Source organism: Balearica regulorum, chromosome 1, assembly GCF_011004875.1.
Source record: "Balearica regulorum gibbericeps isolate bBalReg1 chromosome 1, bBalReg1.pri, whole genome shotgun sequence".
Classification (NCBI taxonomy): Eukaryota; Metazoa; Chordata; class Aves; order Gruiformes; family Gruidae; genus Balearica; species Balearica regulorum.
In genome coordinates this window covers 102,203,910-102,231,496 of record NC_046184.1, presented here as the reverse complement: position 1 = coordinate 102,231,496, position 27,587 = coordinate 102,203,910, and the positions used below count along the sequence as shown (strand labels likewise).

Sequence of the window (27,587 nt, the reverse complement as noted above, 5' to 3'; positions counted from 1 at the left end):
TGGAAGGCAGCTGAAATCTTTCCGCATATCTCGCAACTCACTCAGGGACAGAGATCGGGTGATCCCTTCTGGTTCTGGCTCTTCTTCTTCTTCTCGTGATGGCCTCGGTTCATCATCATCTCTCACTATGCGAACCGATTTCTTTGTGTATTTCTTTTTGTGTATAGGGGCAACTGGTATTGGTATGGGTTGATCTTTTGGCTGGGCTACAGTGCCTATTGCAGGGGTTTGGGTAGCTGCAGTGCCTGTTGCGGGGGCCTGGGCAGCTGCAGTGCCTGTGGGTCCGCTCTCTCCCTCTGGGTGGTGCTGTCTACTGTCAAGCAGTGTTTGATAGATTGTGGCCAGGGCCCAGCACAGTGCAGTAAGTTGTGTCTCAGAATCCCCACAGCATTTTCCTTTCAAATGTTCTACCATTTTATCAGGGTCTTGCAATTGTTCAGGAGTGAAGCTCCAAACCATTGGGGGTGAAAAGGTCTCTAGATACTCGCCCATACTCTCCCACATGCCATGCCAGCCCTGACCATTCAGTCTTGGGGAATATCCCTGGGTAACATTCTTGAAACAATTTTTGCTAACCCTGAACAGGAGTGGGAAAACATTCAGTCTACTGAATAGGAATATAGCAATAGGAATATACTGGCCTGAACATTCCAAGTGTATTCAAAATTCTCAAAAATTGTTGTAACCAACCAAAAGGGAAAAGGGGAGGTGAAAGAGCGGGAGAAGGTATCCCCCCCTGTCTTCCCCATAGATCGGGTGCAGTTATTAATCAATTCTGAAAAATACTGACTGAGGTACAGGCCTGACCGAAATGCTACGTACAAGTACCAGCTCAGACTCATGACTGTCGATGATATCTTATCATAAGTCATTATCACACAATACAACAATATGAGAACAGGAACCCCTCTCCCAGAGGTGATAAACAGCACCACAGGGATTGCATAGAGTAAATACGGGTTTACAAACCAGAGCCATGTAACCAAACAGAACATCATTATGACCAGTGACTGTTTCAATAACATCATAAATTCTTATGAGAATTTTCTTTAACACACTTGGGTCAGACTTGTCCTTATCACAACCCCTCGGGCTCCACGTTGGGCGCCAAAAAGGACTGACGTGGTTTAGGCCCAGCCGGAAGCTGAGCGCCACGCGGCCGCTCACTCACCCCTTCCCCAGCGGGATGGGGAGGAGAACGGTAAAAAAAACCAACTGCAAAAGCCTCGAGGGTTGGGATAAGGGCAGTTTACTGGGACAGTAAGGGAGAGGGAAAAACAATCAACAACAGTGCTGATAACAAATATTAACAATGGGTGACAACAGAGAACAATTTACCGAACCAACGACCAACCGACCAGACACTCAGCCCGTCCCAGAACCGCGCTGAAACTGCGCTGCCCCTCCCCTCCCCGACTGGCCCCCTTTTATGGTGAGCATGACATCACATGGTATGGAATAGCCCCGGGCAGCTTGGGTCACCTGTCCTGGCTCCTTGTGAAATTAACTCTATCCTTGCCAGAACCAGGATAGTTGCCCAGAGAAGCTGTGGATGCCCCATCCCTGGCAGTGTTCAAGGTCAGGTTGGATGGGGCTTTGGGCAACGTGGTCTAGTGGAGGGTGTCCCTGCCCATGGCAGGGGGGTTGGAACTAGATGGTCTTTGAGGTCCCTTCCAACCCAAACCATTCTGTGATTCTGTGATTCTATAACACTTCCCAAGACCATTTATGCTAGGTCTACAGACCATTTATTTGCCTTCTCTACAAGAAAAATATAATCAGTACCTTTAGCACACCCCAGCTATATCCATCACCATTTCTATGCCCTGCACAGGATTTTTCCTCAAAAGCGATTTGGACAGCAGCACCTGCATCGGGAAGAAAAGAGTTAAATAATCTGAGCAGGTTTCTGTAAGCCCCGTGGTGTCCAGTACCCAAAACTCTGACAGTAAAGATCAACCAACAGAAAAGTTGTCTGTCTCCCAATCAGTTGCCAGGCCACTGACAAAGTTTACAGCAAGATTTCCTTTCTTTTTGCAAGAACTTTGTCTATGTTAAGCCCTGCATCACCAACAGCTATACATTAAAACAGACTCACCATTTCAGGAAAGTCTGAGTTATGTGATCGCTTTGGTAAAAGAATATTATATAGGACTAAAATGCTGCCTGCTTTAAAGATATGCCCTTTTGATATGTAAAATATTGCTCTGTGAGAGATTCAACGTACTTAGCCTACCTGTTATAGCAGCCAAGAAACAGCATATAAATTTTAAAATGCTAGGCCCTGTCCTCTGTCTGTTAATTCCTACATTTCTTCACTACAGGCGCTCTGATTGAGTGATTAAATGACAAAAAAAAAACCCATAAGTCATTTTAGTAACACAGCTTTCACAGAGAGATACTGGTGTACATCATGAGTTCAAATGACCAAGAACCAGCATGTTACATCAACAAGTCTGTTTAGCACAACTGAAACCGTTACTTCCCTTTAATTCTGAGGAGACTGAGGCATTTAATTCTTTCATTAACTAAATCACAGGTTGTTTTCCAAATGACTTGGAATAAAATGTTTTCATCCCCAACAATGAAAGCCCAAAATTTGGCATGGGAGGAACAAACACAAATATGGAACTCTGGTTACAACTTTGTTGATAGGTTAGACAAGGAGGTAATTTTACTGCATATTTCCTTATCTTTATTAATTAAAAAAGATCCTTTCTCCTTGAAAATTAAGTTCAAGCCCTTTTTCAGTCTTAATCAAGAAACTGTCCTTTTCTGTTTCCTGTCAAGATTTGACAGATAAGTCCTGAAAATTGTGACAAAACTTTGTGGTTTTCATTAGATGTCTGAAGATAATTAAATTTCCCCTGGCTCCGTTTTGCCAGTTTTCTGTAACTGCTGAGTCACTTTTTCATCCTGTTGCAAGGCCTGAAGAAAGTAGGTTTTGAAAGAAAAGAATCTGTTTTAAAAGCAGATGAAGGGGCATTTGTGTTAATTTCTTGTCTTTACTTACGCAGTTTACTGAGGAACGGTCCAGAGAAGTGCAGAGCAACTCCGACTACCTAGCCTTGCTTGTTTTGTCTTATCTCCTTAGACTTCAACCCATCAAAGAACGTTTGGGCTAATATAAGTGTCCTTCTCAGTAGTCCACGGCCTCACATGGGAGCTTGTAGGTTCTTTATGAAATAACATTTATCTTCATGAGAGAAAGTTCTCTCAGTCATGGTTAATCAATGCCTGGGACCCTAAATTGTTATAAATGTGTATCCATTACTTTGCTTTGTGTTTCATAATTGATTCGTCCTGAAGCAAAAAAGGGGGAAATGCATGCTGACATAATTTTGTTCAATTGCTACTTAAGTTATGTGATTCCTTAAGCTTATTAGTCAAATTGCTACCTGTTGTTGACATTAAGTAACAGTAATGTTTGTAGATGGTTAGGGCTTGAGTATGTTACCATTGCAATTTCCACACCCACAGGAAGCACTTGTATGGTATATGTGAAGGTACAATGACAGTACTCAAAAGTTTACAGTCTAACGAAAACAACAAAAAAATTGTGGAAGAGAAAGATATAATCCCACAACTGAAATATGGCATTTTTACAGTTTAGAAGTGATTTCTGTTTGCCATTGCTCCTTCTCTTGTGCTTTTATGAACCGACTAATTTTCTGTAGTCCTCATGGCAGAAATGGCTCTTTAGGAACAACGTACAATAGAGAAATCAGCCTTTCAGCAGAAAAGTTAGTCTTTCATCATGTTCAACAAAACCCGATTTTCCCTTGCCATAAGATGAGGACAGATGTGGAAGCCAGGCTAACTTCCTGGAGCAGCAGAGGCAGAAACGAAGCATCCACACAGTCTGAATCAAGACAGGTCGAGCAACATCATCTTTCTGCTGCTCCTGCCCATCCCTGCTTTAAATCCTCATCTGCAATTAGTGATGACATGTTCTAATCCTCTTCATACAAGCTATCAGAGGATTGTAACTTCATATGGGAAATACAGGAGGAAGAAAAACTCAGAACAAAAATCCTTCTTTCTTACAAAAGCATTCAATAACAAAGAAGGGAGAACTAAAAATAAAAAACAGACACACTGCATAGGAAGGTTTGTTTAGAACTAAATAACTTCAGAAAAACAAAAGAGCTTTCAATTTATTGCTGTTTCTTTGTAGGATTGAGATCTTGTTTGAGGGCACAATTTATGCCTGCAAAATTAATTTCATACAGAAGTAGTCATACTTGTGAGTAGATATTATCCTCTTTAGGTAATAAAAGAAATAATTATAATAATCAGATTTGTTTCTAGAATTGAACAGTAGCTTAAAATTGTCAACAAAAATTACTCACAAAGACTACCATCCCACATATTTAACCCTTCGCTTACTGTTCATTTTTGCTGCCACCTTCACCATTAGATGGCAAAGATTTCTTTTAATTTCATGGCAATGAACATTTGAAAGGAATCATTTACTTATACAAAGATGAGAATATGTAATGCTGCATCCTCACCTTCAAGCTCAGAAATATTTATTGTGGACAAATAAATTATTCTTTTTATTACTGTTATTATGCCTATACAGAGTAAACACATTTTCAGCATATTTCTTTTTCTTTCATTTGCGGCAGGGAGTTTTTGACATTTGAGCATAGGCTCTTCCTTCCTATGTTACGCATTTTACCCTCTGGTCATTGTCAACCCCTGCAGTCAGAATAACAAATTCCTCTTTATTGCACTGTCAGTGTGCTGTCATTATTGTGGACTTTTTCTTCTCCTGGAAGGCTGTTTTTTAAGTTATTTTTGAAAAGCTATACTACATATGTGTTCAGGATTTATAGGACTGTACTGACCCATCATTTTCTGGCACATCCAACGCAGCTACTGTAAATTTAAAGAAAAATAGAATTCTCATCCAACTATGGATATCAAGCCATTCTGAGAGGTATTGTCTAATTCTAACTCTTTGCCCCTTTTATACAGGAAACACAAACTCAGCTCAAGATCACAGATTGATTTCTGTTTGCCTTTGCAGTAAGGCTGTCATTTTCTTTATGCCACCTCCAGTTCCTGCTGGCTTTTGAGAAGACAAAAATTTGTGTGTGATTCTGAACCTAGGTCTTCTGTATTATAGCAAATGGTGCTTCCCGTTGAGCTTTTAAAACAGCCGTCAGATTCATGTAAATCTGTTTTTTTTCCCCATAGTTTTCTTAGCATAAGATACCATTTTAAAAGTCTTACTAAGCATCCTCCACACAGTAAGAAAGTCACTTTTAGCCTTGTGATGGAACTATCACAGATGCTATTTTCAACCACAAAAAAGCTTGCTTTCATATTCCACATATTTTGCAAGACTTTTTCTATTGTTTTTCACAAGATCAAAGCCCTCATAATATCAATGTCTTTGCTAGAAAAGGAGGGCCAGAATTCATAGTTCTGCTTTTTGGTTACTGACAGACTTCAGCCTGACATAATAAATATTCAGACTTGAAGCAGGAGAACTCGGAGGTTTGAGAAGTGGTGGAAGCAATGAATGCATATTCAGAGACGGAGATAGGTCCAGAATTACTTCCGCTGCGCTGCCTTCCTAAGGGTAGTTGCTGTCACACATAAACTGAGATTATTGGGATTTTGAGCAGATGTGAAATTATTTAATATTGAGTAAAAAGAGGCTTGTTTATGTTTAGAAATATTAAGTCCTGATATGTACAAGATGACTGTGTTCATCTGTTAAAAGCTTGGCTTCTGTTTATTACACAAAGCAGTGAGTTCATAGCATTTCAGGCAATTTCATGATTTTTCCCTTTCCCTGGGGATGTTCTGCCATAACAAAGACTACTCTGGTTGTAAATTACTTATCAATGGTTCCAAAAGTCCTTATTTCTGTAGTTCTGCAATGTCTTCCTCTCTGTTGTCAGTTTATAGGAATCACTATTCTAAAAACATCCTCAGCTACTGATTGAACATTACATATTTTTTTCAGATGTTCTTAGGCAAAAGAAAGCATAAATCCATATGAACTTTACCTGCTCTCTATGCAGGATTCTCCTTGGAGATGTCTGTTCAGTTCCTGTGCTGAACCTCTAAGTCTAGGTAAGGGTACTTACATTTTAATTAAGCTGAAAATGATGGGAAGTAAACCAGCTACATCCATACTGCTATATCATCAACAAGGACTCCCACATCCATCCTCCTTTCCCATCCAGACAAGATCTTCACAAAAGCTTGTAGGCAGCTTGCAAATCTGCCTGTGCAGGAATGCCTGGCAGCACCCCAAGCTAGATAACAAGGTGCAAATAGTGGCTTCCCAGTACCTTTCAGAGGACACGCTCTCTCCGTTCAGACAAGAATGAGGTCATTGGATAGCATGCCAACAAGGAAATTCTTGACTACATAAGCACACGTATTTTAAAAATATTCCTTTTTGCATTAGAAATCAGGAGAGAAAAAGGGAATGCAATTGGGAAGGGCCCGAGTGCAAAGAGCCAGCTGCTTGCAAACACAGGTGAGATAAGGAAGATGAAAATATGAAGATGCAGAAACTGGAACAAAAGGAGGAAGGGAAAAGAATAGACTGTAAGGGGAAAGCATGTACGAAAAGGACCTAGAATTTTACAAGAAACAGAACCTCTGATTTTTCTAGAAATCCAAGCAAAATCTCTGAGATGTGTAGGTGCTACCTAGACATTCTGATACCTGTAGTTTCTCACCTTGGAATGAAACATAGCATACAAGATCTCAAACAGGAGCTAAAGCCAGCTTCCCCTCCCTCCACCCCTTAGGATGGAAATCCTTTTAGGTTTCATAAGATCAGCCTAAAATTATCCCAGCTCTTGTACACTCTTGCATTCTCACACAGAACATAGTTTTGCCACGTCTGATGGAGTATGTTGAGGGAAGAGGATGCAGACAATGGTTATGCTAACAATTTCCAAGCAAAACCAGACAAGAGGGCTACTCTGCCTCTGCCTTGATCAGTTGTTGCTGTACATCCATTGGATGCTTAATGAGATACAGCTAAGTACATCATTACTCATGTCTTGAGTGCTACATATTCCTGTAGTAGGTCATGCTGGCCACTCTACCTTCTGTCCTTCCTGGCCTTGCCTAGAGATAGAGAAATCTGCATTGCAAAGAAGGGCAGGGAAAGAGAGAGCATGGGCACTCATTTTACTATTTAAACTCTATTATTGCTGCCACTAAGTTACATTTTGAAGGTTAATGCTCTGTACTGAGCAGGAGACTAATTTCTGGAAAATGTAAGTCTTACATCTACCAGTGGCATGGGTGCAAAAACTAGTAACAGCTTTTACTTTTCCAGATTTGTTCAACACGTACAGGACTGATGTTACAACTCATGATTTGCTGGGTGCCTGCCTGGCAGGGAGGCTATAGCCCGCCCTTTAGCAATAACAAAACCTGGACTTCCCAGACTTGCACTGACAACCTCAAGAAACCACATCACTGACTGTTCTAGCTTAGGCCGTAGGCCATAACATTAAGTAGATGGTACAAGAAATAGGTCTGTAACCATCCTCAAAAATCTGCCCCAGGTAGCTTTGAGCTGTAAGAACTCATCTGGTATCAAGTCACAGTCAAAGGTTAGAAGAATTATATTCTAGATAAATTACCATGTTGTTTGATAATCTGTGAAAAAATATTAGTTTTTATTCTTTTTTCTAGGAAATCAATAATCTTTCCTAATTTCTTTTGTCACTTTGTCTTATTTTTGTTCATTTTTCTTACTAACTGCTCTTCTGCTTTGAAACAAGAACTGTCTTTGATATCTGATTTTTTACATTTTAAGCACATTAGCCATTTAAAGAATATATATTTCAAATTAAATCAGTCTATTCTTGGTAGACTGCTATATTTCTGCTTTTCACAGTGCATATTCTTCTGAAGTACATTTCTTTTTTAGCTAGTTGCTTACTCCAAGACAACGCTAACTGGGGAGAAAATCTTTAATATTTTGATAAAGCAAGAATCAATGCCTTGAAGTTTAAAGAGCACATACTCTGGCACATTTATGTCTTTTATTTAATAACATGAGGTATTGCTGCAAAACACCAAGCGCCCTGGGCTCCCACTGCAGTCGATAGAAGTTGACTATTACCACCTCAGAGATGTACTCGGGTGCTAATAGCATGAGAAACACTAAAACTACTGGCTTCGCTAAACAGCGCAGGCTTCCTCCTCCTTTTCCTTTTACTGACCACTTATCTTCAGAAAAGTCCAGGTCAGTTTTTCAATGTCTTGAGTTCCTCAAGTGGAGCCAATTTCTAGAGTGTCAAAGCCTGCAAGGTTTTTGGTGGTCATTAGCCCATTATAAAGAATTTCAGACATTACCAGCTATGTTCTTATGTGCACTCTGTGGGGTTTTCCTGACACTGGCCTCTAAGCTTTTAAAGAATCATCTCTGATTAGCTGAAGAGATCCTGCAAATTACAGTTTAGGCCTTCTGAAAGATCTTTTCCTTCCCCTAAAGTAGAGATCTTTCTGTCTTGGTTTAACCCGGCCAGCAGCTAAAACAACCACACAGCCATTTGGTCCCTCCCACACACACACAGTGTGATGGGGGAAGAGAATCGAAAGGAAAAAAAAAAGTAAAACTCACGGGTTGCGATAAAGCCAGTTTAATAGGACAGAAAAAGAAGATGGTGATGATGATGATAATAATAGAATATATAAACCAAGTAATGAACAGCACAATTTCTCACCAACCGGAGCCAATGCTCAGCCAGTTCCCGAGCTGCCCCGCCTCCCAGCCAACCACCCAGTTATATATGGAGCATGACATCATATGGCATGGAATATCCCTCTGACCAGTTTGGGTCAGCTGCCCTGGCCATGTCCCCTCCCAGCTTTTTGGGCACCCCCCACCTTCTCGTTGGCAGAGCAGTATGAGAAGCTGCAAAGTGCTTGACTGCTTGGCAACAACTAAAAACATCCATGTGTTATCAACGTTATTCTCATCCTAAATCCAAACCACAGCACTATACCAGCTGCTAGGAAGAAAATTAACTCTATCCTTGCCGAAACCAGGACATTTTCATTGTCACTTACAGAGTCTATATTGACGATTTTTGGCTTTCTTGTAGGTTTTTGGCAGCATCCAGTGTTGCTAAAGGTGATTTAATTTCCACTCCCAGTCCAATCCCCAGGCTTCCTGGCACAGAGGCAGCTTTTCCAAGGCTATTCCAAACACCGGAGATGGTGAGTTGCTTTCTACCCTGATACATAGAGACTCTACACATGTGTTTGTGAGGGATATATATAATTTAAAGATGATAAAATTCATTTAATGGGTCTTCCATAGGAGTTCTGCAAAGCACATTGAACAGAGTTTTGCTGAGCTCTGCGAGACTGACCTTTCTGTAAAGCAGTGCAGGAGGAGAGAGAAATCTGCACTAATAACAGAGGAGGCAAACGTAGTCAGGTGAGGATTGACCTAGAGGGTTATTGCAGGCTTAAACCAGGCAACCTGAGTACTCTCAATGCAATGGAAAGCTGCAGACCTGCGAGGAAAAAAGACGTCAAAAAGGACAATCAGTTTGAGAAAAGGAGGGCAGTGGCTGGTGGAGGGATGACTGAATAAATGAAGAATGTCCAGCACAGTCTATGAAGGTCAGGCACTGCAGGAGAAGCTTAGTCTGCAGTCCTAGATCTGACTGATCTTCTCTGCAGCCTTGGACATTTAAGAACTCAGCATCCACTTCAACTGAGGGGAAAAAACCAACGGTGGCAATATAATGCTTCATTGCACAGATATATTTTAAAGTCTTAACCTTTGTAAGACATTTTGAAGATGAAAAGCACAGCAGCACTCATTACTTTGCTTAACCAAATTTCTCTGTGCCTAGCTGAACCTAAAATCTTTTGATGTTAGCTCATCACAAAGATACTTTGAGAGATTTTTCTCCCTTTTGTGTTGCCCTGTGGTCACTTCATGCTACTGCATGCTTGTTTTTATTTCTGGTTTTGCCATGTGCAGTTTTGCAAAGAAGTGACTTTTCCCACAGCACATAATTGTAGATATTTAACAAAGATGAAATCCCCAAATCCTTGTTTCCCATAGTGAATCAAATACAACAGCTTAATGACAACATTTCATAAGGCACTTAAAACTGGCTTGAATACAAAAATATTTAAAAACAGAAGGGTAAAACTTTCCGCAATAGCATCAAGAGACAAAATTGTCATTTAATATTGAGACATCTGGATAATAAACAAGAAGCAAATTAAAATCTTCAGCAGTCAATTGCCTAAGCAAAGGCAGATGAAGTATGATTGCTCATAAGCCGACCTGAAAATTGTGCATGGGAGTAGAGAAACATGGCACCGTTCAACATCCAAGACATTCTTTATGGGGTATTTAATCTTGTTACTTTTTGCTAGAGAAAGAAACAGACCCTCAAGGCCAATGTTTTCATGTGTTCAGCGCTCCTCACCCTCGCTTATACCTACCTGGTTCAGAGATTCAATCTTCATCGCAAGATTGTGTCCACGCTCTCAGTGTCTGATAGATCTGAAAGATCTGGCAAGGCGCACTTTAAAATTGTTACACTGAGAGAGGCAAGGACAAGGTTGCTGTGCTTGTAAGAACAGAATAATTAACAAGTGTCACTGGGTAACAGCAAAATTGATGGAAATAAAGTCATCTTATTGTTTCACGGTAATCTTAATGAAACATACGGATTTTAGTGAAAAATAGTTCAGAATACAGGCCAGTTTCAGCCTTCACAAGCCTTTCCTGCTGCCGTGAAGAACACGTACAGAAAGACAAAGTTCCCGAACATGTACAGTTTTATACCTCTAAGTCGGATTTTACCTTGGCCAGAAATTCCTCCAACTGCCAAATTAGAGGATAAATGAACCAGGTACTGGAGGTATATGCTGAAAGGGAGCTCTTCTGATCTGTGACCTCACCCCATAGCTGCCTAATCTAGCTTTAAAAAAGGGGATTAAGGAATGCATCATAAATCAGGAAAAATTCATTGCATATCTGTAATGAGACTCACGTAGTATGGTAGAATAACTGTCAAGGCTTCAGAAAAACAGCAAGGTAGATGATGCTCTTTGTTTCTCACAGAGTTTTAGCCCATGAGTTGTGTGCTAGACTGCATGAAATGTGTGCTCTGGTCCATACTGGGTTGAGCTATGAGTTAGCAGCGTCTGAACCAACTGCAGGTAGGTGGTTAATGCCTCTCAGCGCAGCTGTGCCCATAATACAGAAAAGGATGAGTTTTATACTGCGTCTGGGAAGTTCAGCAGATGCAAGTGTGGGAAATGTTTGGTTTGAAAGCTTCTCTTTGCTTTTCTCTTACCATTTTAAAAACCTACTTATTTTCTCAGGATTTATTTTTTGTATCTAGTACAAGAGAAATTTTGGCTATTCCTTAATTCTACTATAATACCCAAGGTGAGATTAGAGAAAGAAATTACCTGGTAGCAGAAAATGGAAGGGAAGTATAAACGGGGCTTTTTTCCCTTTTTTTTGATGGAAATGGGTTTGCTGGCTGCGTGCTAGTTTCCAAAAGACAATGACAGACTGGCAGCTTAAAGAAAACAAGTCTTGACAGCACACTTTAGTGCACCAAACGTTCTGTAACAGCTTGTGTCATATAAAGCACTTTCATACCATCTGTGCTCCAGCAGCAAAGGGTTGCTCTGTCCCAGGCAGAACCTTTTGTCTTTGCATAGTCACAGGAGTCAATGAAGCCAGGCATCAGATTTATAAAACTTGTTTCAGGTTGGATGTATGCAGAGTGTCAGCTTCTCCTGTAAACCCCCCCTCAGTATTCCTGACTTCCCACAGCCTGTCAAGAGCAGCAGCACGGCTCAGCAGCCAGGCAGGGATGCAGAGAAGTATCAGGCAGGTACTACTGTTGTGGTACTGCCACTTTCTGTTCAACACTGCTGAAGAAAAGAAAGAACAGAAGCAAAGGAGGAAAAGGGAATGCAATTGAAAGGCGAGCATGTGTCTCATTAGCACTTGCTATGCGAGTTCCTTATATTCTGGGGAAGGTAAAATATTTTAATGAGGAAAACAGCACCTTTTCAAATATTTCTGTTTTTAAAAAAAGGCTTTATAAGGACAACTTATTTCTAAGATAAACATAGGTAACACATACACTGCAACTTAAATAGAGACCAGGAGGGAATGCAGAAAGCAGAGTATCTTGATCACAGTAAATTGTTTTCTTCAAGCAGTGGTGTTTGTCATTATTAAATAATTGTATGTTCCTTAGTATTAGAAGGAGGGAAAGCATTAATACTAATACTTACATAAGTAAAATAATGGATTATTCCTTACAGCACGATCAGGCACAGTTTTTGTGCTAGTAAAATCCCATATGCCTATGGCAATGTAAAAGTAACTGAGTTGCCAAAATTTTCTTTCATTTCTCAGAATTTAAAAAGAGAAAAGTATCTCTGAAAAGAGAAAACAGCCCCTCCCATGCAGTAAGCCCTAAATGTAGTCTCTGCTTTCAGCATTGTCGACTTTGAAGCTCAATACTTTTCTCATTATCATCACTGTTTCATGGATTTTTCTTACTTTAATGAATTTCTGTGCTGAAGTATATAGCTCTTTTTTTGGCTATCTTGCTTCATTGTTCTGATGGAAGCAGTCTTTTAATTTAAAACATTATTATTAAAAGTAATGCATGAAAGGCTTATCTGAAAGATATATTGTTTTGGCAATAGATGCAAATCAAAATGCAACTGTCTAGATACCCTATTATAAATTTTAACAGAAGATGTGGAGTGAAGCTTAGGCACAGAGGAGAAAAGTGCTTATCAGCATTTATCATTTAAATTAGCAGCATATTTGTAGACTGTTCATATATTTCTTATACCTCAGTAAGGTCAAGACTGGAGGTAGTTCAATGGACAGCAGTAAGCTTGTGAAGTCTCTGTCCTTGGAATATATTACAGCAGCAGTATTCCAAAAGGACAAGTTATTCTTGCATCTTTTCTCCAATGCATTAAGCACTAGCAACTTTCAATATCAGGTAGGCTTATATTATGCCACTTCCTCTTTGGTAATCCATGTAAATATTCACCGTCTATTTATCTTTGAATATATTCCAAACTTTTTTTTCTTTGTGATCTTCCACGGCACTCAATATCACTTAGGCTAAGGGTGGTCCATAAGAATGCATGCTAAATAATGCCTTCACTGGGGCACACATTAGACACGAAACTGTCTAAATTGTATTTGGTTTTACTTTTAGTAAAGCCTGCAGGCTTTTTTTTCCTCAGCTCAATACAACACAACTGAGTGTAGTTTACTGAAAATCCTGAAGTTTACCAAATAGTGGTTAGAGCGTCCTGCAAGCTCATGCTGACCAACAAACTCACATGATACGAGTTCATCTGCACCTCAGCTGAGGATATCCCATGGAGTTTAACCCCCACAGTGCTCCATGTAACTCAACCCTTAGCTCTTCTGAGCTGGTGTGTTCTTTACTGCTCAGTCTCCTGGCAGCAACCTCGACCCAGAGACCTTTGCAATGCCACAGAGGTTGCAGTGATCTCTGTAAGGCTGGGATCCAGGATAACGCATCCTAAATGCGTATGAAGTCAGAAAATCATTTGGGCTCACAGATTCTTCTAAAACATGCAAGAAAACTCTCTGGTACCTTAGTCCTTCCCAAAGGGGAATATAATGCAGATTTTAAGTGCCAGCCTATCAAGATTGCATATCGCTGCCCATGTAAAGAGAGCAAGTATGCTCTGAAACCTCAAGGTCATGAAGTACTTAGCTTCCCTGTACAACACCTCCAGCAAGACTATGTCTCAGTAACCGAGTCATATCTAATATGCTGGGTGTGTGGGGGGGTGTGTGTTTGTTTTGGTTTTGTTTTTACTGATTTTTGTATTTGACCACTGCTACTTGCCTGCTGGCCATCTTTTTGTTTTACAGCAGTCTGTCAACTGAAAGCTAGCTATATTGATGTTCATACAGAAAGTCACCACATAAATATTAGCATTTTCCTATGTATAGATGGCTCAACTAAAACAATTTCTGGAGTGTGTAGACAGCAACAATACTGGTAGGTATACGTTCTTCCTCAGCACTGAGCTAGAGTTCATTCCAACTTCCTGGCCATCTGGTTTCTTCTCTGATCTCCGTACCTGCACTCTTTTAACATATGCACTGACCTAGCCTTTTGACAACTTAACAAGGAGTCATCACGGTAGACAAAAGTTAGGATTTAAAATGGAAAAACTTAAATGCAGATAGCCCTTGCTTGCAGAAGGGTTTCATTTTGTCATAGTATTTGCCCCCATTAATATAAAATAATAGCTTTAGGAGGGCTTTTTGTTCAAATATTTAGGACTTTCCCTGGCATTCACTCAAATCGTATCAGCCTTAGCTACATTCAGAAGGACTGATAATTTAAAAATTGTTTTACTTTCATACAATAGAGTTCATTCAAAGAGTTTTATCAAAATTCCTACCTGCTAAATTTGACTTTGAGGTTATTTTAATCATAATGGAACCTTCTAACTTGAAGTTAACAAAGTCACTGAGATGCTGCACTTCAGTCAGAAATTCCAGACAGCTGGTACAGACACTGAGGCAGAAGAGGACCTATCAGAAGATTGTACTTAATGACATTTCTACAAGACATCTGAAAAGCTGACCTTTGCCAAGTGCTTCTTTTATCATGTATTGCAAGAAACGTTACCTCTTTAGGTTATAGCTGCAGTAGATTCTATCAGCTGAAATCATGCAAGTTGTAATTCTACTGAAGTCAGCATACTCTGGGGAGGACAATTTTAGCTACAAATGAATAGGATCATTTACACTTGAGCTAAGGGAAGGCAAGTTACTGCTATTTCGGTAAAATACATACATTTATAATAACTGGGGAGAAAATTGTCCAGACTTTTAGAATGTGTTTCCAAAAATTATGGTAACTACAATATGTTTTAAGGTTTGTGTCCTGTTTTGAACATGGTATTGTCATCACCTAAGCATGTTTAGTTGAATGAAACTAAGCTCTGTTATTGCCAATAGGGTTGGTACAGCAAAGCTCAGCAGATTCCCTTTTGAAAGGCTCAGCAGATGAACACTTGAATTTGGGATTTTATTCAGAACCTAAGATACAGTAATAAAGATTTTTTCCTGTTGCACTGCAATCTGTTTCAGAGAAGAGACATCTCTTTCCCTTTCCAAAAGATGGGATTCTTAGGGTACTAAACATCAGGACAATGCTGTAGTACAGTCTATTCCTGCTGACTACCTCAATGACACTTACAAATTTCCCAGCAGAAAATTGTCATACATCTCTTATTGTTCTTAGTCAAAGCTTAAACGCTTAGTACCTGCAAATTTAGGGGAGGATTCATCTGACCAGAAGGACATCTGCACCTGAACCAATCACTCCAGGCTTCCTTTTGCAGTAATGGAGAGAAACAGCCATTTGTAAGGTACAAGTCATTTGGTCTAAATAGGTCAGCACAGTCTCACCTCAGTATTTACTTCACTCCTTTGCCCATAAAGAGTGCCTAAGGTGCCAAAGAGTACCTGTCTAGCGCAGATAAAAGCATCATGTTGCTTTTACCTTAGGCAGACACCTAAAAGCAGGGGATATGAATCCCACCAACAGTAGCTGGAAAATTTAGAAAACTGGAATTTCATTTTCCTTTATATAAACAGGTCCATGAAACTTTCTCACATAGTAGGAGTGGGTAACTCCAGGAAGAATAGTAGTTTACCAGAAACATAGTGAAGAAGGAAAAGGGAAAGGAAAAATAAAACAAGAGAGAGAGAGAGAAAAGAAGTTTAAATTCATAGAATAAATCAACATATGCAAATATCTTTTGCAATCCCCCGAGTGCAGGGGAACAGGTAGCAGGATCTGTTCAAGAAAAATTGGTAAGCTTTACTTTGGTAAGTAGCAATTTCCAGGGTTCTTCTGGGTGATAGCCGTTGTATGCTTAAAAGCCCTTGCTGCAGAGTTTTTAAAAAGGTCTCTGTGTTGTAAGCCCCATCTCTCATGACAGCTAAGGGCTATAACCCATAAAAATAAAAGCTTGTATGTAAGTGTTGTCCTGAAAGAGTGTTGGGGTTTTTTTAATTGAGCTTATCGTTAGAAATTTCTCCCCTGGGATCTTTCAGGTCTTTGGAAAAAAAGATCAATGTCTCTATAGAGGAAAAATGCAAGGCAGCCAATTGAAAATATCACTTATTCTAAATACAGGATTTCTTGATATGGCTGTAACCCAGAGCGGCTCACAAAGATTAATCTGCTAATAAAGAGTTGTTTGACAGAGCAGGATACTTCAGAGGCACACTGCTGACATGCTGGAGATGATGGAGCACCTAAGAGACTGCCAATGGTCAAACTGGGATAAAAATCCATTGCCTTGTATTTTTCCTATGAGTAAACAGGAACTTCGCACTGGTATTTTTTGCAGAATTTAGCTGTCAAAAATCTATAGTCTGGACTAAGCCTGTACACATTGTGATTATTTTTTTTCAGTAACTCAAATTTAATTGAGCTTTCACAAAGATGTCAAAGCAATGTGTTTCACCAGCAAGGTTATCCCATGTCAAATATCAAGGTCATAAAAGTCTGCTAGAATTTCTCAATCAAGAAAAATATTCACAGACATGTTACACTGGCAAAACAACTTAACTTTTCCACGTCTGCCTCTGGAAAAATGGCTCCTGGAAAAAATTTCTAACACATATTTCCTGGAAATGTTTCTTCCTTCTTTTCCTACTCTTAAAAAAAATAACCCAAGGCAGACTAAAAATATCAACCAGTTGGTTAAGGTTAGCTTAGCAACTAGAGAAAGGTAGAGAAAAAAAGCCCTGAAAACAGGGCTTTGGAATGGAAATCTTCAGCCAGTCTTAATCAGATCTCTGCCTATCCTTGCACCAAGCTGGAAATGTGGAATTAATTCTGTGCTCGTTAAGATCACAAAGGGACTTGCTGTTTACTTGACCAGGCAAACAAATCTCCAGTTCTTTGAGATCAGTTAAGAGTACAGTATTTCCTTCACTTTGGAACAGGATTTGTTTTAAAATTGCAAATATGTATACTGCTATGCTGGACAAACACATACATTATCCTTTGAACTGTATCTAAAACACTAGCAGCAGGATAGAAAGAAAAAAATTAGAAAATACCTGCTTGAAATATAATTAATATTAAGAAAAATGGCATCATTAAGCTGTTTATATTTTGTTATTGACACTTACAAAAATGCCACCCTAAAATACAAAAATGCCATGTTTGACAAGGAGGAGTTATTAAAGCCATATTCGAACTTCGTGTCTTCAGTAATCTTGGTCATTGTCTCCATAAAATGATTTCTAGAGTTTAGTAACTAGCAGTTATTGCACTGATCCATTACATAAAATATGGAAGCCGCCGAGAAACCTGCTGTGGATTCAGGCAGGTATTTAAAATAACAGAAACCGACCATTTGGCAACAATGCCGATGGCCAGATGCTGAGATGCTGCTCAGGAAGATGGATTTTGAACTGACCCATGAGAAGAAAGGGCAAGACTTGACAGGTTTTCTGCTCTTGCTCACAAGCGTGGAGATGTTGCTGTTTCTTGTCTTTCTCCCTTGCTGCTTTTAAAACACACAAACATAGCCCCAACCTTGGACACTTGCAATTTATGTTTCAAAAGGATAAAACAGTTGCATGACTCGGAGGCTACAGACATATGTCGTACACAGGATCAGCCCCTCAGCGTGCCCCTGTAACTCAGTGACTGTAACCAGTAGCTTAATTAATTGCTGTACTGCATGAGCCCTGACTGTATCTGAGGTACAAAAGCATCCATATGAAGGTCTATCCACTACATTGTATAGAATTATCCTGGAGTGGTTATTCGTTCATAATTGTGTTAGTGCAGTAGTGCCCAGAAACTCATCTTGTACTGAACAAACATGGAGTAGTAAATGGTCCTTTTGCTAAAAAGCTTTCAGTAAAAACAGGCAAAATGAAGGCCAGGGAAAAACTGGGTTTGAAAATAATTGCAGTCCTGCTCAGCTAAACAAATTGCAACAGTTTAACTAAAATCCTTCAGAAACCGAGGGTATGCCAGGCAACTGAAGTCTGCACGTGTAGGGATTTAATAGTTTACATCTGCCTTCCGTCAAATGCACCTTCAGTTGTAAACTTGCATCCCTAAAAATATTTCTACAAGCAGCTGTTTCATCCTATACATAGTATACATATGTTCCTGTACCGAGTTGTCCTTGGGTCATACCCAATGACTTGGAGCTGGTTAAGCGTGCCTTCAAACCCTTTGCAAACAGCATCAGAACAAGCTCAGGTCAGTCTGAAAAGCAGATGGGCCGGCGCAGACCTCTTTGCTGACACCAAGCTGTGGTTTCAGCCTGCATTTCCATTACCCTGCAGTACCAGAAATCTTCAGTGGTCACAGGTGTGATAAATGTGATTAAAAATGTGTATGCAAAATCCCCGTCCCTGTTTGAGTGGTTTCTCTTTTTTGCCTCACTTCAGACCCCTGACCACCAGAGTGACAGGGACCAGGGTTCCCAGAGTGACACCTCTTTTCCAACCTTTCCAGCTTTCCCCTGTCCCTCCACCCTAGTAGTTCCAAAGGATTTTTCCGATTATGACAACAGACTGACCAGAGATACATAGGAAAGGTGAAGTTCTTGCAAGTTCCTAGCAAGTTGTCCGTGGAGAAAAATCAAACAGAAAAATCAAACTCCTCGTGTATGATCTATCCTGCCTGGATTTTGAAGGGCAATCACCAGGAGATATGAAGAGCATTTTTCCATCAAGAACAGCAGCTTTGCACCTTCATCAGGCTCTGTCCCTGTCGGAAAGTGAGGAGGGGGGCAAAACTTAGCGTGGATTTGAAGGAACCCTGCACTCCACATTTTGTTTGCAGTTTCTAGAAGAGGCATCCAAGGCCAAGGGAGAGTTTGTGTTTGGGGGTTTGGCTCTTGCTGCTGTTGCCAGTTCTGGGTGGCTGGATTACAGTCACTTCTGTTGTAAACGCAAAGGTGCAAGCCTAGCAGAACTGCAGAGTATAGCCCTGCCTATTTCAAACAAATTAGCCTTCTGGTCTGCAAAAATATTGGCAGAACATTTCTTAGTATCTTAGATATTGCAGTGGTAGAAAGAGCTAGTGGCAAAGTTTAGCAGTTTATCCCACAGAAGGGAAAGGCATAGTTTTGTGGAAAACAGGGAAGTATCCATGCTCCTGAGCTTATCTTAGGATCTAACTACGAAAACCCAAGGCACATGGAAGAAAATCTAAGGAAACCAAGCTAACTAGAGGCTTTTTGTACTTTGAAGTGCTGGGCTAACTTGCTGACTCCTGTATCTCTCACGCAGTTACTCACTCATGAGATGCACACTCAAAATGACTCGTGTTAAGTGACAGCGTTTATACCTCAGTGTGGTACGAGCTCTGGTACAGCAGAGCTCTCACTTATTCTCAACTGAAGAAAGGCAAAGCTTAAAGCAGAAGCAAGTGAAACAAATGATGCTGCTGCTGAATGGAACTGATGGAGGCCCGTGGCTAACCGCAGCACAGAAACCATTGCTAAATGGGAAGCAGTTGTGTGATTGCAACTTGCAGGTGATACTTTTCCATTCTCAACTGCAGCTATGCTTTTCATTTCCATAATTAAGACAATGCTGCTGAATTAAGTCTTTCACCATCACAAGCCACACCATTTGTTTGCTGCAGAATAAATCACTGAGCGAGAAGAAAACTTTTCAGCCTGGTTCTCTAGGGCTAGAAGCATTCTTTCAGTCAATCCACCATCTGGCAAAAGCTTTCCAGCTTGGATACAAGCATCCCACGACACGAAACAGAACATTGTCCCTGTTAAGTCCCTTACATTTCACAACTATGAACCAACAGAAATAAGATCTTCCATGTCACTACACATGTTCTTCTCAGTGAGTTGCAAAAAAGCATGTTACTGGGTCAGACCTTTGTGACAACCTCTAAACACGGTTCTATCAGGATAGTCCTACTCAAAACAGCTTGACAGTACATGTAACTTCCATCTCAGGAAGAGTCATCACGTTCAACAGCGTTGGATCTTTATCCATGAATTTCTACCATCCATCTTCAATCTGTTTTTATTGTTGACTGCTTCAGCATCCTGTGGCAAGGCATACTGCAATTTTGATAACGTCATAGCCAGTCTCTCATGAATTCTGTAACAGGGCATGTCCTTTCTTATTAAAAACATGCTTGCAGGTACTTCCACTACTTCCCGTGGAATCTCTCTGTAATTTATCCTGCATAACTAAAGGATGAATATTTTACTTTGGGCCTCATAAACTGAATATGCATTATATTGACAGAAAAAACTAGAGGAGAGGATTTTGCTTGCATACTTGATCTCTTAACAGTTCTAAATTAAATGACTTGCCTTCAGATAATCACTTTAGTAGGGGCAATTAAAATTCATAAACTTTATCCAAGTTTAGGATTCTCCTCCCCATGTGATAAACATCTGGGACCAGCCAATACAGTTACAGCCCTGAAAAATATACATAAAATACATATTTAAAATTTTAAATAAGTCCGTGACAACTATATGGATTTTACTTAAGGTAACTTGAATTTTGAAAACTGTTGCTTGGTCTACCTTCACGCAGGCATATTATCACTGAAAAAAACCCCAAACTTATTTGGTTATACTAGGGGGAAAAAAAAAAACACAACAAAAAAAAGCTCTTTTAAGAAAGCTTTTAGAATGTTTAGGACAAAATCTGAAGACCAGCACTTATATAAAATTCATTATTTGATTTGCTTCAAAACAATTTATTCAGAAGTACTAGAACAGAAACAAGTTAAAATGTCCTTTCAGATTTCACTCAGGGAAGATATTCTTTTATAGGTCTTTGACTCCAACCTTTTGACAGGCAAAATTAGCTTTGCATTACTGAAACAGATAATGCACCCTCCTTGTTATACTCAGAGATAACATAGTAAATAGTGATTACTTTTAACACATGAGGTTCACAGCAGAAACCTTTCTTAATTTATATTAGTTTATGTCCATGAATGTCCAAGCTGTCCTTTAGGCTTCACTATTTCCAAATTTTATTTAAAGTTGACATTTATGTCAGTTTTAGTAGTTTGGGGTTTTTAAAATAATATTTATATGTATATGTACATTTACACAAATATTATTTTAAATCATTACAATTTAAAAATAAACACCTTTTTTTTGTACAGGGGAAAAAAATGCCTATGTCAGATTAATCCTGTTATGTCTTTTCAGGGAATGTAATAATCTTTGTATAACAGCAGAAAAGTGTACAGGAAAGTGATGATTCTATAGTGCCATAAAACATGTCCTTTTCCCAGGATTTTCAAGGCTGCAATGTGCAGGTTGATAAAAACCAACTACATAATGTGACTGATGATGATAGAAATGATGCAAAACTACCATATGCACTATACGTAAGGTGGATGGTTTTGGGTTGGGTGGCTTGTTTTTTTAAGCAATCCTGCCCCTGTTCACGCCTGGGAAGACAACTCTGTCAGTGCAGAAATTTTGAAGCCCCTGCCATGTCACACAGCCCACTTGTCCAACACCCTGACTGTCCTGTTTATTCCAAAGGCTCAGATGTATTTCTGAATTAAATCTTGACAGTTAAATTGCAGTTTATGGAAACAATCTACGGTGGTTTGCAAGGCAGTGTCTGTGCATATTAAAACAGCACTTGACCAGATGGGTTTTTTACAGTTCGGTCAGGTATGCCTTGAAAGTACTATGAAGAATAAGTGGTAGCTATTTGAATAATAAGTACACTACGCCTGCCTCTGGGATGAAGCACAAAGCCTCTCGGGGGGTCCACAGTGCTGTAAATCACAGTCATCATGTTTGGTATTTTGTTCTGCTGCAAGAATCCACAGTTTACTTAGACACCAGGTTATTTTTCTGATCCTCTTCCCCTGGTAGCAGTGATGTCTTACCAGCCCATGTAGCCAGAGGTGTTATTATTCCCATTCTCTTTAATTCCCCTCTCTGACCTATATTCACTCATCTGCTTGTTAGTCTTTCACTTATAAATAGACTTTAAATGTTACTCTGTGACTTCAAACTTATGTTAATAGATAACACCACCCACCCACTCCTACTAAAGAGAAATACTGTTTTTCATCATTTTACAAGTTTAGAGCCATAACTAAGATAAATTTGAAACACACTTTAAACATCTCAGTTCAAACGCATGCACGTTTCAGAAGTGCTCTTATTAATATCTTTGTAATAATAATTTTCTTACTTCTTACAGTTACAGAGGTGATTTTTATTACTGAAAAACAGTTAGTGTTGCTTTTCAAAGGAAAGTCTTGCAAAGTTAATCTCCCTCTTGATTTGAAATTCTGTTTTTTCATTTTGAGCAGTGACAGTTTTGACCTTGCTTGCCCTGTGGTTACTCCTTTACAAAACCAAATGCACCAGAGTGTAAGAGCAGGGATAACAAGCCAATGTTCAGCAGCATGTAAGAAGACAGAGGAAAACATATTAAACTTCTACACTGATAGGAAGGGTGGAACTTCAGTTTAAAATTGCCATCAGAGGCTGAATGCAAATTAATGTGGAGGCCACTTAAGGGAAAGCAGGAATTCCCATTCCAGTTTAAGATACTCCTACAGGGGAATGTGTCATTTCCCACACAGCAGGAGCAGACACCTAGAATTTAATCTTCACCTAGAAAAAGAAAACATTACAATTGCAGAAGAGGTACCTGAAGCTACATTGAAATTGTCTCCTTGGGGCACACTAGCAAAAGAAACCTGGCCACCAAACCAGCTGGTGTAGATAGTCTTGTACTCATACTGCTCAGACCCTGCATCCTCTGGAGCAAATATATCATTTGGCAATAACTGACTAAATTTGTGGAAGGAAATCCATGGAAAATTGCTGCATGGCCAGGGAGATGCTGAAAGTTCAGGAGAAAGTGTTGCAGACCAGGAAGGTTCCTGAGGGAAGCGCTACCTGCACTTCCTTCATTTGTACACTTTTCCATAAGCATACACTGGGGACACTTTTTTGCCCCTTAGTTCTTACCATCCCTTTATTTGGCAGAGCTGAGAACAGACATAAAGGTAGCCATAGCGACAATTGCTTCCAGGACAATAGCTGGAATGAGATGATGCTCTAGGAAGTCACAATTCATCATGACAACTCATTTTACTCATAGTTGTCTCATAGCCAGCACAAGAGCTGAAGGTAAGCTCTCCAAGTGTGAGCCACAGGCCGATCTCCCGCGTGCTTCCCACGGAGCCCCTGCATGAACGGTGCAGACATCACTGTGAACGGTGCCAGACTCTGCACCCACAGGGTCGGTTTCTTTTCCATTTTTTTTTACAGTGGGCAATGCTGGAGCCATGACCCAGGGCCAAAGCAATCTTTGGTTTGAGCCCATAACACCCTCTCTGATATTCTCCCCAAGGCTAGTAGCCCTTGCGGCACCAACACATAGTTATTATATATTACTCTTATGATGTGTTTTTTCTGGTAAAAGCTAAGAACATGAAAAGCCTACCAGAGAAATGTTTTTGTACCATGACACTTGTATTACATGACTGTGCTATGGCATGAGACTGTAAGAATTTGAAGATACAAAGGCTGCTCCTGGAGGGGGACAGACATGGTGCTGCCTTGTGTCATTACTACTAGTTTGCAGCAGGCTCAGGCATAAAACCCTCCAGGCTTTGGTATTCAGGTTTGCCGTGTTAGAAATTAGCTTGATCTGTAAGGGAGCCAATTTTAGTGCACGCACAGTACTGATAATAAGAGGATCAGAGCCCTGGAGTAAAACAGGAGGCAAAAAAGACAACATAGTCACAGTGCAAGGGCAGCATATCCTCAGGACACGAAGGGAAAGGGGTGAGAAAGGCTGAGTGGAACCATGACAGGATAGGCTTCGTGAGGCATAACAGGTCATAATCCCCCAAAGCTTTTTTTAGGTCTCCTACAAACAGGAGAGCGACGGAGGCTGCTTTTATAAGCTGTGCATTGGGATCAGAATTTGGGAAAGACACTAGAGATGCAACACAAAGTTTAGAGGAAGTCCTCTCCTCTGCATCTGATAGCTAATGGTAACAAAGTCAAACAGCAGTCCATCAGGTCTATGGGTAAGATGGAAATAAATAGGACAATTGTGTATCTCATAAATTTAATATAATTTTAAAATAGCAGCCTGCTAGTTAAATAAAAACAATACATGTTTTTTTCTGAATCAAATTAGTGGTTTCCAGGATCCTAAATAAGACAACAGTAATGTCATAAAATATTAATATTTATACATGTAGATGATAAGAAAATGAGACTTTTAACACATTTTATGTACAGTGAAGTTACAGTTTAAACCATGAATTTCTTTAAATAAATGTAACTAAGAAATAGTATTCAAGGAGTTTAGACAAATTATCAGACTGATATTTCTAGATGCAAAGTCATTAAAAATATCTTCAGAATGAACTCCAGATTAGAAGTGTCACACTGAAGGACGACTTAATTTATTCTCTGACATTGAGTAAAGGAGGTTTTTGTTGCCTAGAAATGTAAAACAAACTGTAAACACCCAAAGTACAGATTCCAAAGGAAATACATTGAAACTGAAAATATTTCTTGTGAATCACAATCCTCCTAATCTTAGCACAGTAGCTTTTTGCATAATTGGGTTTTGCTGCTCTATCTGGGGAACAAAAAAAAAAAAAAAATCACATTGTAAAAACACACTGCTTAAGCAACATTTTTAGGCTTCTGTGGGAAAGTAAGTAGTCTCTTGGTTTGTATGCATACATGTACATGAAGAATGTACAAAGACCCTGCAAGCCTAAAACCACCCTATAAACACTACATCAACAAATTGATATATTGTTCAATGGATGAACAAAGGACCTGTCCTCCTGGGACAGTTCCACCTGAATATGAGGAAAAACTTCTCCCCTCTGAGGGTGACCGAGCACTGGGACAGGCTGCCCAGAGAGGTTGTGGAGTCTCCTTCTCTGGAGATATTTGAAACCTGCCTGGATGTGATCCTATGCAACCTGCTCTAGGTGATCCTGCTCTAGCAGGGGGGTTCACCTGGATGATCTCCAGAAGTCCCTTCCAATCCCTGCCCTTCTGTGACTCTATGGTTCTGTGATTCACATGCAAACAATCAAAAGTTAGAAAATGACAAACTTAAAACTGTCATACAACTTGCATTCAGCTCCTCTGCACACTGGCTTTTTCCTACAGTCTTTCATTGAACCATACTTTGTTATTTTTCCCATGGGACCCTGCTACACTTATTGGTCAAAGAGACCATGCCCAGTAAACAGACAGATCCTATTATTTTTTCCAATGAATACTTTTTCTCCTGCTACATGTTAGAATTGCTCACTCCCTCGTGGTCTTTCTCAGTGGTGTTCATTGCTGTAGACCTCTTCTGAAGCCCACTGAAGGCCTCTGGCCCAACCCCCTGTGGGCTTCCAGCATTGTTCTTGTTTTAAAGTCAGAAAGAAGACACTCCTCAGTACCTACTAAGTGCAGGATCCCAGCTTAAGAGCATAGCCTTAGTTGCCAAAGGTTTTAGCAATGCACGGCGCTTTATTTTTACTCACAGAATACACCTCCCAGATATCAGCTTTTCAAAGCAGCTTATCACTTCTGCAAATCAGACACAGGCTCTCACAAGTAACGCACTGCAAACTACACAGAGTGACAACAGCTTCAACTTAACTGACTTCAGAGAGTTTGGAAGTGATGTTAGGACAGAAAGAGGGCTAAAACTCATTTTTAGGACCAGAGGCAAATGTCTAATCCTGAAGTCTTTATTTTCTCTTTCATTACATATACTTTGATTCTGTAACAAAGCAGGCAGAAGTCTGACATGCAACTACTCGCTTTTCTATAAAATTCTGACTTACACCCTGAGCACCATCTTAAGTTTGCACAAGCAACCTTATACCTGCTGTTTTCTCTCAATACAGTTCTTTTGCAGAATCTTCTTCCTTTTACAAACACCACAAAGGAGAGCCCAGGGAACATCCATCACATATAATGATACATGTAATGATATAAGCTTGACACATGGGCATAATACCCTTGGATCGTTACCACCAGCTTCTTTCACCAGCTACCAGAGCAGAAGAAAGCACTTTAAGTTGCTAACATCTCTGGGCTGGCCACTAGCAGAGGATCGGTACGCATTTTGTCAATGGGTGTCGCAGCTGTTGGCTGATAGGAGAAAAAACACAGAGATGGTGGGTGCAGGGATCATATCCCAGCTTTGGAGAATGAGCACGAACAACCAGCCGCTTCCAACCTGTCTCCTCTCTGCCAACTTCTTTCTTCACACTAGTCTGCTCAGGGCACTTTCCCAGGAGGACAGGTCCTTTACAGAGGGATAGCCATGAGTCTTCTCCCTCACTGTCATTTCCCATCTTCCTTCTCCCAAAGTTTCGAAGTCTTTCGCAACCAACCTGCTGTAAGGATTTTAATAGTGGCAAAATCATACATTTTTCCTTAACCTCATTCTCTGAAACAACCCAGCCATTTTAGTTCATCCCACTACAATTCATCCCGAGGCACAAAATCAGCATGACAATTCTTTGTTTCGCAAAGCTACAAAAAGTCACAAATCACATCTTACAGTGGAAAATAAGTGGATAGTTTTAGGCACTGTCACCTGAATGAATTTCATGATGAATACATTCATCTCTAAGGTATGAAGTAGCAATTATATTTTTCCTTCTATTCTTCACTAGCAAACCCAGAGATTCAATAATGTCATACAACATATTGCATTATGACAGCAGAGTGCTGATATGTCCTATACAAGCATTTGTCATTTTAGGTGTGGGATGTTTTTTCAATACATTCAACAACACTTTAAAATATTTGCCCAAATTAGATTTTTTACCTTCTGTTACACAAATCTAGATTCTTTTCATCCATACAGGGACATTCAAGTTAAATGGAGCTATTATCAGCGCTAGCAGAAATACTCTATAAGAAATGGAAAGCCTCATGAAAACCAACAGGATGCAGAATAAAGATACTGCCTTCTACTGAGTGCATAGTAATAGAGATGCCAGTTTGACCAGACGTTTTTTACTTAACTAAGAAATAGCCAGACTACTGGCATAAATATTGTAGTGCTCCCTGTTCTATTCAGAAACGTGCACACTCAGAGCTAAACCACTTACTCTGCACTGACAGCTCATCCGTTCCTCTCAAACACAACTACTAACCAGTGCTATGGGTAACAGAACTGGAGGGATACCCAAAAAAAAAGTTTATAGTTTGACGTTACTCTTACGTTTCAAAGGCAGTTGTCTACAATTCAGAAAATGCTGCTATTTTCACATCTTGCTCCGAGTACTTTCAATGAATAATGCTCAGGATACAAATACATTTTGAAGAAGCAGTAATCTAGAATATCGTGCATGTATCCCTTTTCCCTGCCCAAGACAGATGGCCTAACTGCAGTATTTCTACACATTTCCAGGTTAGTTCTTACAAGTGATTTCATAGTTCAGACATGCCACCACCCCATACTCAGGTGCTGGCAGAGGGCAGCAGTGACTACAAAAGTCATT

General features: G+C 39.9%; 1 protein-coding gene across 2 annotated transcripts in view; it reads left to right on the top strand.

Moving 5' to 3' along the window:
- The window catches only part of HTR1F (5-hydroxytryptamine receptor 1F), a 121,088-nt gene that overhangs the window by 47,714 nt on the left and 45,787 nt on the right, over positions 1 to 27,587 (top strand). Inside the window, exon 2 of one of the 2 annotated variants that reach the window (XM_075742917.1) lies at positions 9,102 to 9,216. The exons of the other annotated variant lie outside the window; for it this stretch is intronic. The gene's annotated coding sequence lies outside the window, so the exon portion shown is untranslated. The remainder of the gene's footprint in view (positions 1 to 9,101; positions 9,217 to 27,587) is intronic. 2 annotated transcript variants of the gene reach the window in all.